Raw genomic sequence first — 14,804 nt, 5'->3', positions numbered from 1 at the left:
TTTTTCCCCTGTATCAAGTTTATATTTTTATACTCTTTCTAGATGTTTCAACCACTCCCTCTGGCAAGACTGTCATAACCCAGCACAGGTGATTCAACCTTTAGTAGAACCCTATTGACTACCAATTGCACTTTCTTATCATCTTCATCGCACTTAGTTATATTTGAAACTTTCCGTCAACCCCTTTCTCCATTTGGCTACTTATCTGTCATCTATCTATTGTCCTTGTTGTTTAATGCTTATGCTACACATTATCAAATAATCTTTAGCAAGAAGAAAACTATTTTTCTTCAGACTGAAAATCCCAGTGTCTACAAAAAGAACTCATGGTGTATTCTCAAATATAAATATCGAACAAATGAAATTTTAATCAATATTAAGGTCTAAACATCCATTATAATTTTCTAAATGTATAGTTGTTCTGAAAGATGGATATTGCTTTCTTTTTACATGTGTCCTATCATAAAACAAACTGAGAAACTATTTGCTTATCATGGTGTGGCTAATAATATATTTGCAAAACTCCTTTCTAGCATATTATATTCTGCATCAACTTCCAAATCATTGTGATGGCAGATGAGATAACAAACAGACTGTAATCTACAGTAGCAATGCATAAATTTCTGTTTTAACTGCATCTCTTAGTAGGTTATACTCTAGCTGTTGACATCTTTCCTGGTTCTGTAAATTCTTGATGCTCTGGACTTTGTCAAGGAAAGAGTATGTCCATTGTCAGAGTCTTAGGACTACACATGAAGTGCATATCTACACATGAGCTCACTTGAGACTGCACGTGTGACAGGCTGTTGAGCTCAGCAGAGTCACACTCTGTGAAATAATGCCATTAGATCATTATCATAAGAAGCACTTTCGCAAAGGCAGTAACTTTAGCTATACCAGCAAGGCTTCTCTCTTTACAGTATCTTGATAGATATATAGAGAGATAGATAAGAAAAAGTAAGAAAATATATACTGTATAAAATATGTTGATATAAACAATGTAATACTTGAGAGGTAAAATGCAGATTTGACTCAAATTTCAAAGAACCTGAGCTAAGAAAAATGATTACAAATTTTGTTTAAATTCCTTCGTCTACTCAGGCCCACTTCTGTCCCAAAAAGAACTAAGAAAGTGTTTAACCTTCTCTTGGGTTTCAGCATGAACTAAGAAAGTGTTTAATCTTCTCTTGGGTTTCAGCATGAATTTTGTCCAAACTTCATGTTTATAGTTAATATTGCTAACCTATCAAAAGCAATACCTATAACAAGTAAAATCAGAAAAGCTGTCTTTGGACAATGACTAAGAAGAAAAAAATCTGTGAAACACATTTCAGAAGCTACAAATTATACAAGTGAAAGTAGAGGAAGAAAAAGTTAATCTAACAGGCAATTTTGTCAAATTATCAAAATTAAAAATCAAAACAATAAAATCAACTATTGTTTGCTCTCTGGGATGGTCAGCATGCTTGTGTATTATTAGTAGACTTGTTAAGTTTTATAATTCTATGGAGTAGAATTTGACAATACATTATATTTTCTATAGTTTAATATGCAGGCTTGTCAGTTCAGCAATTCATCCTAAGCATTTAACCTTGGATTCTTACAAACATGCAACCTTTAGGACACATATCACAGGACAATAAAGAATCAACAAGAGCTATTTTGATTGGGTTAACTAATTATGCTTTGTCCATAAAATTAAACTTTGAAGTTACCATGCAATATCTAACAATATATGAGAAAAGTGACAACAGAAAAATTTCTCATCATTTAGAATTACTCATGGGCTTGATAAGAACCTCATAACATTACTGATTATATAAAGTACATACTAATCCATAGAAAAGAGACTGAGTGGCCATATACTACCCCATTTCATGGATCAAGAATCAAAGTTTAATAAGCAAATATAATTTCCCAGTTCCAGCAATGGGAACATAACAGTCAATGAATGTTAGTAAAACAAAGATTCCCAAGGATTATTCTGAAGCTGAGAAATCTTTTGAAAAAAAAACCACCAAACTAACCACAAAACCTAACTTCCTTTTATCCTAATATGCTGTGGGTTTAGGGTTTCATAGTCTGTTTATATCATTGATGTCTCTCAGTATGTAAGAGTGGTGAGTTTGGGATCATCACGATACAAATGAGACAGCTATCATCAGCAAATCATATCACAGTTTGTCTCTAATTCAGAAAGTATAACCATGTTCTATAAATTGGGATGCCTTCTTTGAAAATTTTAACACATCTATATTGACATTCTATTTCATTTGACTAGTATTTGTGTAAAAGATTGTGTATCAAGGTCTATTTTTCTTATCTTGCTACATTTGAAGACACCAAAGAGCATAAACATAGTTAAAATCAGCTTCTGCCAAATAAAAGAAAAAATTCTTTGTACCTTTTGAGTGTGTGAGGGATTGAAGAAACGGGGCCCGTCAAATAGTTGAGTTACATAGCATCCTGGGTTCTTCCGTTGTTACATTCAATAACCTCTCCAGAAACTTTACCCAACTTAGCATTTTCATTGTCTCACAGACGTTTTAAAATGTCCAGAATTGAAATCTCCTCAGATCCTATTATATTCTAAATCTGCAGTGTCTCAGGAAGGATGCAGCTCATGCCCACAAGCCTAACTACTGCTCTAGCTTCTTTCTTCTGCCTTCCTTCACAGCCGACGCCTCAGCCAGCCTCTTCTCTGCACTTACGATCAGAATCTTACCCAGGATCCTCAGCCTCTCCAGCCAGTGAGGCTGTCCTCACCTGCCTTCAGAAGGCCACCCCTGATACCAGACATTATAACGGTCTTGTTGACACAAGCAGATTTTTTCCTTCCTCATTCCCCCTCTCTTTCTCTTTCTTTCTTCGTGTCTTTCTTCCTTCCTTCCTTCTTCTCTTTCTTTATTTCTTATTTTTATTTATTTATTATTTATCATGTTTTATTTATTTTAAAAAACAACTGCAGTTTCCCCTCCTTCTTTCCTCCTGTTCCCTTCCCCTGCCTTCATTCTACCCCGCCCTACCTATCTACTCCTAGTCTGTCTCCATTTAGAAGGGGAAAGGTCTTTCACGGAAATTAACAAAGCATATCATTACAAGTTGATGCAGAACCATGCTCCTTCTCTCTTCATCAAGGCTGAATAAGGCATCCCACCATAAGAAATAGCTTCCAAAGAGTCAGTTCGCGCCTCAGGGACAGGTCCTGGAAACCAGCCTGACCAAGCCATCTGCATCTGGGTGACATTTCTATGACTCTGTATTTCTTTTCTTTTAAAGATACAGTCTTATTATTTAAGCCAACTTGGCTTGTACTCCTGACCCTCAGTTCAGCTTTCTGAGTGTTGGGATTATAGACATAAGAAAACATGTTCTTCTGAAACAAAAAAAATTGCAGCTAATTTCATCAAAGATTTGGTCATGTAAGGCATGTTCTGTAGTAAATACACTAAATGACATACTTCTACTTCTTTATTTAGACTGCTAATATAAACAATATTCTATAAGCTACAAACTCTTCTATACATGCATGTACCTATTAGGTCCCACATGGCAAACAAATGTCCATATCAGTTGCAGAAGCTCAGCGATGAGTCTTTGAGTGTGACCCTCATCCTTGGCTACATTTTCACTTATTTTTCTTGTCACACTAAATCAATTGGTTTAAGCAAAGAATTTGGTTAAATTAAATTCTCTGGTTAAACCAAAATGTGCAGACATAGAGTTTAGGAGGTGGCTCAAGTGGTACTGTGTCCTGAACACGTGCCCCAGTACCATGTAAACCAGGCCTGGCAAAAATATCTGTTATCCCAGCACTCAAGATTTGAAGACAGGGCCAGGCGGTGGTGGCGCAAGCCTTTATTCCCAGCACTTGGGAGGCAGAGGCAGGCGGATCTCTGTGAGTTCGAGACCAGCCTGGTCTACAGAGCTAGTTCCAGGACAGGCTCCAAAGCCACAGAGAAACCCTGTCTCGAAAAACCAAAAAAAAAAAAAAAAGATTTAAAGGCAGGATAATCAGAAGTAAAACATCATCGTCAACTATACCCCACATTCAAGGCCATGCTGGAATAGGAGATAATATGTTCACAATGGTTTTTAAAGTACAGAAATAGATTAATATCTCCACTTCTGTAAATACTCAAAGCCCAAATTAATTTTTCCATTTTTACTAAATAAAAAGAAGCCACAGTGGATGACTATAACTAAAATTAATTGGAAAAATGAGAAAAATGACTGGGCTGTTCGTAAAGTGGCTTCTAGGTTCCAAAAGTAAACTACTGAAACACTAATACTTCCAACGATTCGTAGTTTTCTCAATTTTAATGGAAAATACACTAAGAGTAAACTTCTGTTTATTTTTTAATTTAAAAATAGTTATCTATGTGTGTTTATATGTGTGTATTTATGCATATCACATGTGTGTGGAAGTTAGAAGACCTCTTGCATGAGTCCATTCTTTCTTGAACCGCGTGGGTCCCAAAGATCAAACTCATGTCTTCAGACTTGGTGAGAAGAGTACCTTACTGACTAAGATATTTTACCAGCCTTTAAATTCTTACTAAGTCTATTCTTCAACTCAGTTTTGAAGTTTAAGTCCCTCTCTTTTAATATTACCCCCATAATTAGGGAGATTCTGTCTTTTTAAAAAACTAGTGGTGTTACTCAAAACACATCAGTGAACATTTTCTGTCTTCACTAACAATAATAATAATTTTAATCTCAACCAAAATTATGAATGAAGAAAATATTCCTTTTTATGAAAATATTTCAATTTTTTTCAACACGAGTATTTATTTAAAAATAATGATTTTCTGCCATTTATTTCATATTGTATATAACTTATAATGCCAAGTACACAGAATACTTTGGAACTGTATTCCTCTTCCAAGAATAGTCAGAGCAAGTTTCTCTTCTTTTTGCTTAAAAAAGAATGTTTTAGATTGTTTTTTAGAACAGTAAGTGTGAAAGAAAATGCCATAAAACAACAAATTTTGCTTCTCCATAGATTTTGACATTTCCCGCTAGCCAGGCGCGATAAACATGTGTCACCTAAATGAGCAGTTTTTAATAGCATCATTTTCACGTTTTAATTGTTGTCACATTTCTTCTTTGTTTAGGGAGAAGTCTGGTGAGCACCCGGGGGATCTAAATAGCAAGTAAGATTTAAAATGTCCAGGTTTGGGCTCAGCTTTCAAGTTCCTTTCATTTTATTATTTAACTGTGTCTATTTGTCAGAGTGGGTTATGGCTTCTCTTTAAAAGTGTTAGAAGTTTAATTATATAGTTTGAGAAATAAAAGTGAACTTTCAATAATTGGGGACTATTTGAAGTCTTAAATATACATGAGTTTTTTATAATGCAATAGATGGATATAAAGAAATTACAGACAGAAATTTCTGGTTGTAGTGTATTATTCACAAGTGGAAGAATGAACTCATAAGATTTTGTAAGGTATTTTTTAAAAATCAGATGGAGACAGTTGTAACTTTTCTATTCTGACTTCTCAGAGGTTTTAGTAAAAACTGTTCAATGGGCTAACATGGCTGTTAGCACAGAGTCTAGACAGAAGTCCCACCCTACATCAAAATGAACTATGTTGTAATGATGATAGAAGCATTGCCTTATGAATGGAACAGAGAAGGCATAGCAAACAGAAAGGAAGCACCGCAGTAAGAAGAGAGCTGAAAACAATAGGAGGAAGAAACGGTCCAGTATCCAACAAGCCAAGGGAGGAGCCAAGGAAACAAATAGGTAACCCATTCCTCACTGTGGATATGGGCAACAAAGGAATAAAACAACAATGAACCAACAGTAGAGAACAGAAATTGGAGACAGGATATATGACAGACTGCACTTAAGAGAGAAAAGAAAGAAAATAGAATTTGTTTTAAAGAGAGTAGAGGGAGATAGTTCTTTTTAGGTTTTGCTTTTTCACTTACTTGACAATTTACTTCATTGAAACTGAAACATGGGATCTTTTGCAAAGAGAAGCAAAGAACATATTTATAGTCTTTGTTGAGGAAAAGATTTTACTTAACATGTAATTATTTGATGTTCTGGGAACCTCGGCTTATAGACAGCTCGAGCCATGTTTAAATGAGGGAGCCAGCTCTTGAGTTATTACTGACTTCTCTTGTGTAATTGTTTCTGCTCTCAGGAAGTCACTGACTTCTCCCAAAGTTAAAACCATGTGTCTCAAAGTGAAGCAAATAAATAAAATATAGCTCTTGTTTATAGAAAGCATATTTTAAACCACTCAAATTTACAGTCAGAATGGCTCAAATCACTCTTGTATTTAGTGATAAAAAGCCCTAGAATTCCACTGTAGTTTTGTTGCAATCACTATGTGTTGGCAAAGGAAAGGTTAACTGCACTGATGATCTCGACTGATAGGTACAGATATGCCAAGGAAAGTACAGATATGAGTTTTTCTATTCTAAATAACAAAACGTAAGTATTCATGAGTGTGACTTGCCTTTGTATTGGGATGAAGGTACAAATAAGGGAAGTATTCCTATGCAGAAGCATTTGGGGGATGGGATGAGGTTTATGCTTGTTGTTGATCACAGCTGTGTAACTATAATGTGTACTGCTATAAAAATGGTACTAATGGTCAACAGGTATTAGGAAACGTTTTGTGATTTATGAATCATTCCTATCCATGGTATGTCCACTACTTTCCATAATCATTATACATCATGACCATAGACCCTTCAGCTGGGGCAGTAAAAATGTACCCACTGACTCTCAATCCAAATTACTAAAAAATCCCAAAACTACCATTAAAAGCCACTTTCCCCTTGGCTTCAGTGTTTACACATTAGAAACAGGTGTGGAGTCACATCCTTACAGGTTTGCTATGGCATTTTAACAACCATCATTCTGAAGTGTATCACTAGGCTATCACTAGAAGACAAATTAAGAAGGCCAGGATTAAGGCTCCCCACAAGCACCTACCCAAATCATCAGCAGCCATAAAACTGACCTTCCCAGAATTTGTGCAAGTGTTTGTACTTGTGATTCAGTTTTGCCATTTTCAAAAGTTATTTTGGGGGTTAACCCATAATGCAAATATCTTTAGTCATCACCCTCATGGTGCTATGTCTGGAGTACAGGAAAATGTTTTTAGGCTCATAATAACCTCCACTTGCTAAGCCTCAAGCTTCTCCAGTGGATTGAAAGGAGAGCTCGCTCTTTTTCTCCACGTTTTAACAACTCTAACCTAGGTGTCTTCTTTACGTTGTCTTATACGAGCCTCAAAGAGATCATGTGTTGAATAACTGATGATCTGCTTTTAGGTAAGTCTCAGAAAATCTAAGAAACACACCTGACACAAAGGGGAAACGAAGCTGACACTGGACTCCATCTCTGGGATATTACAAACGTACCATGCTACCTCCCTTAGAGAAACATGGTATCTTCAGGGCAAACAGTTAGATGAAACTTTTCACATGGCACAGAGAAAATGTTAAATGGACGAGACAATTTGAAGGGACAGTACTAGTCATTGCTACCTCCCAAAAGAATGAGGTCTGAGAAGGGACACAGTGCAGTATAGTATCACAGGGATTGTGCTGCTGCAACCCCTGAGGGAGGTACAAATAAATGATTAAAAGAAAATCCTACAATTCTATGAGCCTTGGCCAGTTAATGGAAGGATTCCTCAAATCTTCCTGCGCATGCCAGTGAGACCCAATTCCTCTGATTTCTTGTGCTAGTTTAGCAAACAGAAGTTTCGGCTTCTGTATTTCCTCTGTGTATCACCACTCCTCCTTATGTTCATAACCAGAAAGCAAAGATGTTTTCTGTGTGCATCTGCTTCTTGCTGGTGGTGTGAAGTCTCTGCTTCTCCTCAGCTAATATAAGTATACTTCTTCCTTAGGAGTGAGATTTTCCATGCTGAGCATCCATTAGAAGTTAATCTCTTCAAATTTTCTAGATTAAAAAAAAGTTTCTTGAACGCAATTTAAAGAGATTCTTGCATGACTACTTGCTTAACTTTAAGAGTAATTGTTTCTGATTAGCTTCATTAAAATATGCATTTTTTATTTTTTTCAATAGACAGACTGATTCTGAACTGTTAGAAGGTTGTGTAATGATCAATAAATAATTATTTCTACTATGTTCATACACATATATGTTCCCACAAATGTATTGGCCGACAGTGCTGTGCCATTTGCATTATTTCTCCTCTGCCTGTCTGAACACGGTTATGAGTTGTTATTGTTGCATAAGTTGCAAGAGGGGGAATGTGTTTAAAATACACTTTCATTGTGCCAGATCTGCAAGGCCATCTTCTCCTTCCTAAGATTGTCTCAGGTGTAAACACAGCAGTTGATAGAAACAGCGTAATGTAAGACTGATCTCTGTCCAGCTATCCTGTTATGAAAGTAGGTAAACATACTCATTTCCTCTTTAGACAGTTCTGTTAAAGAACTTCTGAAAGGATACGAAACATTCCTTTGGATTCTGATCTAATCATTTGGTGTACTCGCCTGTATACCCTTTATATTTTTGTAACACTCAATTCAAAGGCAAAGTTGCCATTGGTTCTTTTGTGGGGATTTCTAAAATATGAATGCTGTTATTAAAGAATACTGGCATTTTACGCAGAAAAAGGAAGCTGACCTACACAAGGGGAGCATGTTTTCATCTCTATTATGAGAATTTAACACGATCTTGGAGTCAGGTACAAGTTTTATTTTAAAAATATTGACTTTACTCAATAAACAATGTAAAAATGCTTTCAGAAAGAAATAGCCATGGACCAAACCATTTTTTTATTTTGCATTTCCACCACTTTGAGTCACTGTTTTAACTTTACAGAGAGCCTGTGGTTTACTTTAATAATAAAAAAGGGCTCTTTGTATATAGCTACAACTGATGATGAAGGCATCAAGGCTGCAAAGGCTCAGACACCAAGAGCTAGAGCATGATGACACACTGCATGATGTTATTGAAGCTGCTTAGAGATACCACATGATTTATTGTACCTAAATACCACAACCTGGGCATCAACATGATGCCCATGAGACTGTTACATGGAAAAGACTAAAGTAGTAGTATTTCAGTCGCAGAACCAATGGTGACAATGACCTCTCCTTGACACCACTAGGCAAAAAAAAAAAAATGTCACATTCTCATGGCTGCTATAGTTAACATGAACTCCACAGTTCATGTTCCTTGTCTGTCTGGATCTGGGTAGAGTACAGAGTCCACACATGTGGAAACTATGAAGGCATATTAAGTTATATTTCCTTAAAATAGAATTTTATATCTGGAAGAAAATTGGTATCAAAAGGGATAGTTACCTAAATGTGAATCAGCTGATCTCGGGTGTACTTACAATGCACTGGGGAAATGAAATGGAGGTTTGTTGCTTCTGCTCTGTGGAGAGAAACAATCATTTAACATGGCCTGTTATCAGAAGAGGCAGCAAGTGAGGACTCTTCCATATTTGAGGCTATTATTAGGTCTGCCTTGTGAGTGATCACTCTGCTGCTATCACCAATGATCAACGATGAGACCCACCAATGTCAATGCCACACTATGGGAATTCCTATGGCACATTTATTTTCCCTGCTCCCAAGATGAATTCTAGCATTGGTGGCCCAATATTAATTATTGCTACAGAAGCTCTTTCTAGTGCATCAGAGTTTAGCTGCTTTTTGTTCCTGATACATGAAGCATAAGAACTGATGAGGATTCTCAAATACCATGGCTCAGCTTTAAAGAAAAGTGTACTTTATTAAATGCATCCCTTATTAAACTCCATTTCTTTCTGCCTCCGTTAGTATATCTGTGGTGTTTTTCTGTTTCATTCAAAAAAGTTCAGATACTCTAGACATGCTGAAATCATTTAAAACAGCACCAAGAGTCTGATAAAAATTCAGTGTGGATATTCAGGGTAGTGCACATAGCCATGACACAGATTTCCTTTTAGGGTTGCTGAGTTTGTGGCATTGTGGAATGCAATAATAAGAATACATACTCTAACATGGCAGAGAAAAGAATTCCTTACCCTGGAAAGCAGACTGACAAAGCATGCATACGGCATGGAGTGTGATGAAGGTTCATAAAATTCACATGGTTCTTAAGTCTCCTTTACAGTCTGTTTTGTTCTCTGAGTGTTCTTAACATAGGCAGACCTGCCCTTGTCTGTGTGTGAAAAAAAAAAATATCTTACTTAGTTGATTCTTGTCTTGGCCATTTGTATTAGAAATCATTTATCCTGGTTTCCTTAAGTAAGAGGATTGAAGAAGACGTCTCATGAAAATCAGTTCCATGCTCATTAGTTATGCCAGTTTTCTCTAGAGTATATCAAGTTAAACAAACTTAATAACTATTAAAACAGGTCTTTATCTTTTTTTCAATTTTGGAACCGTATTTTTTAATTTATTCTTCTCTCATCTATTACATACCAACCAGTTTCCCCTCCCTGAACTCTTCAAGCCCCTCCCCTCCCCAACTTTCTCTCTTCCCATAGATCCATTCTTCCTCCATTTCCCTTATTACAAAAAAGAACAGATTTCCCAAGTATATTAAAAGCACAGCATAACAAATTACAATAAAACTAGGCAATACCTTCAAATCAAGACCAGATGACATAGCTGAGTAAAAGGAAAAGAGTCCGAAGAGCAGGTCAAAGAGTCAGAGACAACTCCCACTCCCACTGTTAGGAGTTCCACAAAAACACCAAACTATACAACCAAAAATACATATACAGAGGATCTAGCTCAGGCCCATGCTAGCTCCCTGGTTGTCACTTCAGTCTCTGTGAGTCCCTGTGTGCCCTGCTCAGTTGATTCTATGGACTGTGATTTTGTAGTGTTCTTGAGCCCACTGGCTGCTACAATCCTTCCATTTATAATCAGTGTCTATTAGGGCTTAGTTTTTGTGTGTTTGCCTGGTAAAGGATGCAGTGCCTTGCCCACTCAACTTACCAGATTGCATTCTTTGGAAAGTCATATTGAAAGTTTTGACTCCTTGTTGGCAATTGTCTACAGCTCTTCTCAAATCCAGGCACTGCCTGAAATTCTTTGACCTATTCTACTCCCAGCATAGCACCTTGGTGTGAAAAGACAATAAGGGGGAATAATATGCAATGACTAAGAATCTGACAAGATGGAGCTTCTCCCAGTGAAATACATTTCATTGTAGACACCAAGATAGAAAGCATGAGCCACAAAAAAGTCCCTGCCACTTAACAATCATAACAAGTACTGATGGTGAAAGCTGCCCTGAAATCCCAATTTTGAAGTAGAATTTAAATTTTCATTAAAAAAAACTTACTATGACATTGGTAATAAAGACGTAAAATGGCTGTCAATCTGTAGGCTGTGGGATTGTTACTGGAGCACACCTATAGTGCCTCCCTTTGTAAGAGCTTGAGTCTTCAGTGATAGAATGATAGTGCCATATTCTCAACTGCATTGGAAAGCATGTGAACTCATTTTCTCTCCGAGTGCATTCTGCTTCTTAGGATTCTGAATAATACAGTTTTCTAGTAATAAACACCTCATATTGTTTGACTTGTATCACCCACAGAGCTGATTATATAGTATATAATTATATGCTGTGGTTATTATGTGTTTTAGAATCTCTTTATTCATAGGTCTCTTTTCCCAAATAACCACTTAATTGTATAATATTTAAATCAAAAGCTGCAGGCTTCCTAACCTTTCAGGATGTGAGACTAATAGGCGAATTATAAGCCATTCCCCAAGGAGCTGTGTGGTGAGATTTATGGAGCTATATAGAAAAGCAGAAGCTATGTCAGATGAGCCCTGAAAAATTACCCACCTTGTAGCCACCAGGGTCATCCTAGAATAGACATTAATTCTAATGGCCCCTTCAGTCCATAGTTGTTATATTATATCGAAAAGAAGCAACGTATATGGTAATCAGAATATGCACACTCCACTCCAACAATTTGTAACTAATGTAATCTAAACTATGAGCACATTATATGTGAACTGATAAGCCCAGAAATTTTTTCTGCAAAAAAAAGAAAAAGAAAAGAAAAACCAAACTAAACTATAGTGATTTTTCAACAATCGTAATTAATTCCTGTTAGCTTCTCTGGAGGCTGTGTCCATTTTTTAATATAGGCTTGATTTCTGTTAGACCAATGAGGCAAAATTCCCTGGTAAGCCACCTCATGGGCTACACAGATTATTAGAAATGGGTTAGTCAAGGTGCGAGAGTTAGCCAAGAAGAGGCTGGAACTAATGGGCCAAAGAGTGTTTAAAAGAATACAGTTTCCATGTAATTATTTCAGGGCATAAGCTAGCCATGTGGGCGGCTGGGTGGCAGGACACAGCCCCGCTGCTCCTAAAAGTAAAAATAAAGGAAATAGAGGTTAAAACAAAGCTGTACAAAGATGGAAAATAAACAGAGAATTTTGATACTGTAAAAAAAAAAAATCTGAGATAATGAACCAAAGAAAAAAGGTCTATTTTGGCTCAAAGTTTGCAGGGTTTCATTCTGTAAAAAATTGGTCTTGATGCTTTCCTACTTGAAGAAGGCATTAAGCCATGAGCAAGAGCCTTTGACAAAGAAAGTTATTCTCTTGGTAGCATTTCGAAGCTGCTCAATATCCTTAGACATCAGAGAAATGCAAATAAAAACAACTCTGAGATACCATCCTACACCTGTCATAATGGCCATGATCAAAAACACTGATGACAGCTTATGCTGGAGAAGATGTGGAGTAAGGAGAACACTTCCTGGTATGAGTACAAATTTGTACAACTTCTTTAGAATCCAGTATGCCAGTTTCTCGGAAAATTAGGAATCAGTCCACCTCACGATCTAGGAATTCCACTTTTGGGCATATACTCAAAGGATGGTCAATCATACCAAAAGGACATTTGCTCAAACTATGTATGTAACAGCATTATATGTAATAGCCAGAAGCTGGAAATAATCTAGATGCTCCTCAACAGAAGGATGAATAAGGAAAATGTGCTACATTAGCACAATGGAAAACTGCTTGGCATTAAAAAAAATAATGATATCTTAAAAATTTCAAGCAAATGCATGGAAATAGAAAAAAAGATACTGAGTGAGGCAACCAGACCCAAAAAGACAAATATAATATGTACTTACCCATATGTGGATATTAGACATAAAGCTAAGAATAGCCATAAAGCCTAAAGTCCACATCCCCAGAGAACCTGAACAACAAAGAGGACTCTAAAAGAGACATACATGTTTCCACTTAGGAAGGATAAAATGACAAGATCTCCTGAGTAAATTGGGAATATGGAGAGGGGGCAGGGGCATGGTAAACGTAGAGACGGGCATAAGCAAGAAAAATGGGGGAAATGTATACCTCAATAAAAGCAATAAAAATAAGAAGTTGCTCAACTCATAGCATCTGGCACATACAGAATAAGGAAAGAGCAAGAAAGAGAGGAACATATGGACTCACTATCCTCTTCAAGGGCACACACACAGGTGGTCAGAGGATTCTGAGTAGGCTCCACCTCTTAAAGGGTCAATCTACTCCCCATTAGTACAACAAAGTATAAACAAGCCTTTATTACGTGGCTGCAGGTGGGAGATGTGTGGCAAGCTACTGTAGATGAGTCAGTCAGTTTCTTCTGATAAGTTGAGCAAGTAATTACAGCGAGGTGGGCATGATTAAAAGAGAGCAACCCGCTGTGCTGTGGCTTGAAGAGACACTGGATTATCAGAACTTGGGAAGACCCGTAAGTGGACCATCAGACCAAAATCTGACCCCACATGACGGCACATGAAAGAGTTCCACAACCACCCAGAATGGAGTACAACAAATATTTATTTAACTGGGGATAAACTCACCAAAAGAGTAGCGATCCACAGTCCTCTTGTGCACTGGGAACTGGAACCAAATTCAGTTCCAAAAGATCTGCACCTGCTGTCCATCTGCATTTATAGTACATGAGACCACTGCCAAAGTGTACTGGTATCTTAAAGGCTATTGGCTGAAGGAGTTTTCACAGCACCTCCCCCTTTTGTCTAAATATGAGACTACTAAGTCTAATACAAGATTATATATAAAAAGAACAAATATCAAGTATTACCAAAGGAAAAGAAGAGGCAAAAAACATACATGAAAATTAGAATTACAATCAGCATGAACAGCATCATAAAAGAAACATATGCTAAATGTTTCAATCGCTATTCTATCCTAAAGAATTTAAGTCTTATATTAAAAATGGCTTGGCTAAGTCATGAGAGGAAAGTAACTATGACTTCCTAGTCTTGAACTCCATCAAATACCTGGGAAGTTAAATAATACTATTGAACGGAGAGGAAGTGCAATCAAGCAACTTTCAAACGGTGCAAGAAATGACAGAGACAATTGGCTATATGAGTAAACACCCAAAGTCTCATTTGCAACATTGGGGCAACCAACTTTGGGTAAGGCCTAGAGTGTCTGACAGATACTCAGAGGCAGGACAATTTGAAAACCGTCTTACCCTGTCTTGACAAGATTTGGCAGACTTTTTTTTTATTGTACCTGCTTGTTCAATCTGGGCACTGCATTTTGTCAGTTGTCTAGGTAGGGGCAGTTCTTTGCCCCAAGGCCAATTTTGCCAAGAAGAAATCAAGCTCCAAGTAGAGTGTCTTTAGTGTCCAACATTCTCCTGGAAATAGATTGGTGCTGCCAGGTGCAATTGTGTCTCACATCAACAGAATCATAAGTTACCTAAATGCCATATTCTACAGTTTTCTGAAGTGTTAGAAGATTACCAATCTATGTGGAATTCAATTTCTATGCATCTAAAGAACCTGATTACTCTAAGCATGATAAAC

At 36.9% G+C, this 14,804-nt stretch overlaps 1 long non-coding RNA gene across 1 annotated transcript in view; it reads left to right on the top strand.

Annotated features, from left to right (window-relative positions):
- Window positions 1-14,804, top strand: part of LOC113456633 — a 999,422-nt gene that overhangs the window by 713,254 nt on the left and 271,364 nt on the right. The window contains exon 5 of the long non-coding RNA XR_003377390.1: window positions 5,118-5,156. This is a non-coding gene — a long non-coding RNA (uncharacterized LOC113456633). The remainder of the gene's footprint in view (window positions 1-5,117; window positions 5,157-14,804) is intronic.

The sequence above is a fragment of the Microtus ochrogaster genome, chromosome 10, assembly GCF_000317375.1.
Source record: "Microtus ochrogaster isolate Prairie Vole_2 chromosome 10, MicOch1.0, whole genome shotgun sequence".
Lineage (NCBI taxonomy): Eukaryota > Metazoa > Chordata > Mammalia > Rodentia > Cricetidae > Microtus > Microtus ochrogaster.
The sequence above is the reverse complement of the archived record's forward strand: the minus strand, read 5'-3'. Positions and strand labels throughout refer to the sequence as shown.